The following is a 5,374-nucleotide window of genomic DNA, read 5'->3' as shown; positions in this document are numbered from 1 at the left end:
TACACTGATATAATATTTAAATGCTTAACTATATATCTTCAGTGAGCCATCTACTATGTGATGTTTTGGTCAAATCATAAATCATAATCCATCAATATGAGAAGCATTGATATAACTTTGCATTATTGAAGAACCATGCATTGGTCTTGGGATACACTGTTTTGAGTTATTCAGTCTTATACTTTCTATGATTCCACTCTTTCCTCTCCCATGTTTTTCTTTATAATTAATCATTGTACTTTACTTAGCTGAAGTCAACAATACTTGATTTCTATTTTCCACGGAGGGAACCGTCATCAGTATTCCCTATTGTTGTGGGATTTTACAGTGTGGCAGAAAGGAAGTTGAGAACACTGTTAGACGGGATCCAATATGCTTTCTATATACAGGGTTAATACAACAAGAAGAAAGAAATCATCTTTTCAAGTTGATATGGCTAGAATTTTGATACCATGGTATCTCTGTGTATGAGAAATGAATAAAGCATTGTTCTTATTTTTATCAAGATTACTATATTTTAGGAAGGCAATAGAAGAAATATCATGATTATTCAAACTTATAATACCTATCAGAGATTATAATTAACACTTGTTGTTGTTCACAAAGAAGTAAAAGTTCTTATTGTTAGTCTTAGAATTTATAATTAAGTTATTTCATAAATTAGAATGAAGCTTTTAAATGTGGGTTTGGGTAAGAATTTTTGAAATCACGTACACTTTTGTGTCTCTGACTACAAGCTGACTATATAGACTCCTTCAATTGCTCCCTGAACTTCTTTCTCTTTCCCCTCCTTGTCATATAAAATGACAGCTTGACTGGATTTCTATTACATTGTAGGAATCTGAAAAAGTAGACAAGGAGTTCTGATGTCAACATGCAAGATAACATAGAAGTTATGGAACAAATCAATCATTTTGGTGTAAACTTCATTAAAGTATGCTGTCATAATTTTTAAAAGAAAAGTGTAAGAGGGAAAAGATGCAACTATAGTGTGGATATGTATAACATTAAACATCATATCTCAATCGCAATTCATTGTATTAGTAATGCAAACTGAATCTGAGATTTCATGCATTGATAGATGACATCATCACCACGTTATTAGTAGGAAATAAGTTTTGTCACTGTTCCATTGCTGTGAATAAACACCATGACCAAGGCAACTGTAATAAGGGAGAACATGTAATTGGAGGCTGGCTTCCAGTTTCACAGATTTAGTCCATTATCATCATGGCAGGAAGCATAGCAGTATGCAGCCAGATGCTGGAGTATAGCTGAAAACTATAGACTGATGTACTGGCAGGAAAAAGAAAAGAAAAGAAAAGAAAAATCAAAACAAAACAAAAAACAACAACAAAAAAAAAAACTCTAGGCTAGGCTTGGTATGGATATTTGAAACCTCAAAGAAAGCCCAACCCCCAATAATACATTTACTCAAATAAGAACTAGGGATAAACACTAATTCCACTTCAAAAGGCCCAGTTCTCCTAGCTGACACCCATGTTTGGGGGCCTGGTTTGGTCCTGTTTTGTTTCCCCAGCTGTTAGAATGGGGCCTGTGAGCTCCCACTTGCTTAGGTCATCTCTTTCTGTGGGTTTCCCCAACATGGTCTTGATCCCTTTGCTCCTCACTCCTCCCTCTCTACAATTGGATTGCAGTGCTTAGCTGCATAGCTGCAGATCTCTTCCTCTGCTTCCATCAGCTATTGGATGAAAGATCTAAGATGGCATTTAAGGTAGTCATCAATCTTATTATAGGGAAAGGGCATTTAAGGTAGCCTCTCCACTATTGCTTAGGTTCCTAATTGGGTTTTCCTTGTGAATTCCTGGATATTACTGTAGGGCTAGATTTATCTTTAAACCTACAATGGCTCCCTCTATTAAGGTATATCTTTTCTTGCTCTCCTCTGTTCTTCCCTTGACTCAATCTTCCTGATCCCTCATGTTCTCCCCTGTCCCTCCCCTCCCACCCCAGTGCTCCCAATTTACTCAGGAGAGCTTCTCCTTTTCCCCTTCTCCAGGGTACTATGTATATCTCTCTTAGGGTCTTCCTTGTTTCCTAGCCCTACAGTTGTGTATTATAGGCTGGTAATCATTTGCCCTATGTTTAATATCAACTTTTATGAGTGAGTACACACAATGATTGTCTTTTTGTGTTTGGGTTACCTCACTCAGGATGGTTTCTTCTAGTTCCATCTATTTTCCCATGAATTTCAAGAGTTCATTGTTTGTTTTGTTCTGCTGAGTAGTATACCATTGTGTAAATGTACCACATTTTTTTTTTATCCATTCTTCAATTGAGGGGCATCTAGGTTGCTTCTAGGCTCTAGCTATTGCAAATAATGCTGCTATGAACCTCGTTGAATGGATGTAAGATAAAGGAACTTCCAGAGGCATCACCATCCCTGACTTCAACACCTACTATGGAGCTATAGTAAAGAAAACAACTTGGTGTTGGCACAAAAATAACCAGGTAGTCTAATCAAATAGAAGACAGATATAAATCCACACACCCATGAACATCTTATTTTTGACAAAGAAGCTAAAATTATACAATGGAAAAAAGAAAACACCTGCAACAAATGGTGCTGGCATAATTAGAATCTGACAAGTAGAAGATTGCAGATAGATCCGTATCTATTGCCATGCACACAACTTAATTACAAATGGATCAAAGACATCAACATAAATCCAGACACACTAAATCTCTTAGAGGAGATAGTGAGAAGTAGTCTTGAGTGAATTGGTACAGGAAACCATTTCACAGACACTGAGATTGACAATTAATAAATGGGACCTCCTGATAGTGAGATGCTTCTATAAGGTAAAGGACACAGTCAACAAGACATAATGACACCCCACAAGAGTAGGAAAATACTACACCAACCCCACATTTGACATATCTTCAAGATATCTCCAATATATGTAAAGAACTCAAGAAGCTGGTCATCAAAACACAAAATAATCCAATTAAAAAGTAGGTTACAGGACTAAACAGAGAATTCTCAATAGAGGAATCTAAAATGGCTGAAAGACTCTTAAGAATTGGTCTACAGCCTTAGCCATTAAAGAAATGCAAATCAAAACAACTCTGAGATACCATCTTACACCTGTTAGAATGGTTAAAATAAAAAGTATTAAGTATAGTTTATGCTGGAGAGGATATGGAGAAAGAGGAACACTCCTCTACTGCTGGTGGGAGTGCAAACTTGTACAGCCACTTTGGAAATCGGTATGGAGGTTCCTCAGGAAAATGGGAATCAGTCTACCTCAAGATCAAGTAATTCCTTTCTTAGGCATGTATCCAAAAGATGCACATTCATACCACAAGGACATCTGTTCAACTATGTTCACAATATGATAATTAAACAATTTAATTATAATTATGCTGAAAATGATAAAGGTGAGAAAATTAATTTTTGCATAACAGGGAAATTGTGCTAATCTTATTTTTTTCTTTAATTCCACTTTTTTCTATTATTGAAAATAGTTTACATACAATATATTCTGATTATGGTTGCTCCTTCCTCCAAATGTGTCCCTGCCTTTCTGGATTCATTCCAATTCTGTCTCTCCTTAGAGAAGAAACAGGCATCTAAAAAAACAATATTAAAATAAAGACAGATTTATAGTGTCAATAACTTGGAAACTTTAATGTATATGCCATAGCATTAATGGCAATTCACAACTTCATTAAACTGCAAAATTTAACATTTTCAAAGACATTTTAATTATACTTTTTACTTATCAACTATTTCCTGTAGGATAATTTAATGGATATTTAAGTAAACCATAAATATGTTAATATAGACCCAAATATTTTAGATTTCAAAATTGCTGCAATTTTTATTTCTAACTTTAATACAGGCAAACTGAGATTTAACTACAGAAGAAAAAAAATGTTTTAACTTTTTATTATAAAGACAAGTTCTCACTATGGAGCCAGAACTTGCTGCTACTTTGTCATCCCCCTTTCTTAGTTTCCTGAGTGCGGGAGTTGTAATTACACATCACTGCCAGCCAAAAATATCATCTCATATTGAGGCATTACTTCACATATATCACAATATTGATGGATATGGATATTCACATATAATTTACTTCTGTTTCTAATATAAATTAAGTCATTAGATTATTTGTAATATATCCATATATATTTATGTTTTCTTATAATTTTCTTCCTGTTTATAGTTTTGAAATACCAATAAAAATATGAACATATTCAAAGTTAATCTATTTTAATGTCCATAGTTGATTCATTGCATTCTATAGAGATTTATGATATGAGTGCCTTATGAAGTTTTACTTCCAATCTGCCTTTTAACATCATCTTTCTCCTCTAAGATTACTTTCATTTCCAGCCTTCATGATGTGTAAGTACCATTTCCAACAACTACATTAGCCTTGACCCTGCCTATTCTGCAACCAGGCATGATTTCAGAGTTTTTCAACTTCACACTTCTTCAGTGTCTACTGCAACACTTGATTACATTTTATAGAATATAAACAAAATCTCCACTCTCTCTTCACAATTAATTTTGAGGGCAATCATTGAGAATGCCTATTTTTTGTTTGTAAATATTTAAATCAGTTAACTTGCTTTTCTGTATGCATATACTTACTAAATATTATAAAATTGTATGGTACCATATTTATGTTACTGTTTTCATATATCTATACATTTAAAATAAAAACAAAAAGTCCTAGAATACACAACTAACTTTCTATTGAGTTTACCATTTGAAAGACCTTTAAGAAATCTTTTTTTATGCCAGAAAAAGGGCAGAATTTTTTGTTATATTTATTTATTTACTTATTTTTTGTATGCGTGCTCTGGTTGTGAGCCACTAGATGGTTTATGGGAACTGAACTTAAGACCTCTGGAAAAACAGTCAGTGCTCTTTGTTGTTCTTTTATTTTAGTGTGCCACCTAAGAAACACAAACACGAGACTCAGTGCCCACGTGGAGTTAATTAGTAGGGTGGAGAGAAAGCAGGAAAGAGAGAAAGAGAGAGAGAACAAGAGGAAGAGAGGAGGGCAAGAGAGGAGGGGCTTGCTTGGGGGTGGGCTTGCTTTAAAAAGGAAACTTGCAAGTGGATAACTGAGTCCCCTGCAGCAGCCCCTGCAGGGGGCAGGGTCAGCAGACTGCTGGGGTTCCAACACTCTTAATTGCTGAGTCATCTTTCAAGCCTAAAAGAACAGAATTCTTTTTTGTTCTGATAGCTTTCATCCATTATAATAGCTTCCTGTTATGTTTAATATTTTAGATATTCTTTAAGAATTCCATGTACTTATAGTTTGAGCATACTCATTCCCTATTTCACCAATTCTAGTTCTCCTAGACTCCCTTAACATGTCTCTATCCCAATTTATTG

The sequence above is a fragment of the Phodopus roborovskii genome, unplaced genomic scaffold (genome assembly GCF_943737965.1).
Source record: "Phodopus roborovskii unplaced genomic scaffold, PHOROB, whole genome shotgun sequence".
NCBI lineage: Eukaryota > Metazoa > Chordata > Mammalia > Rodentia > Cricetidae > Phodopus > Phodopus roborovskii.
The sequence above is the reverse complement of the archived record's forward strand: the minus strand, read 5'-3'. Positions refer to the sequence as shown.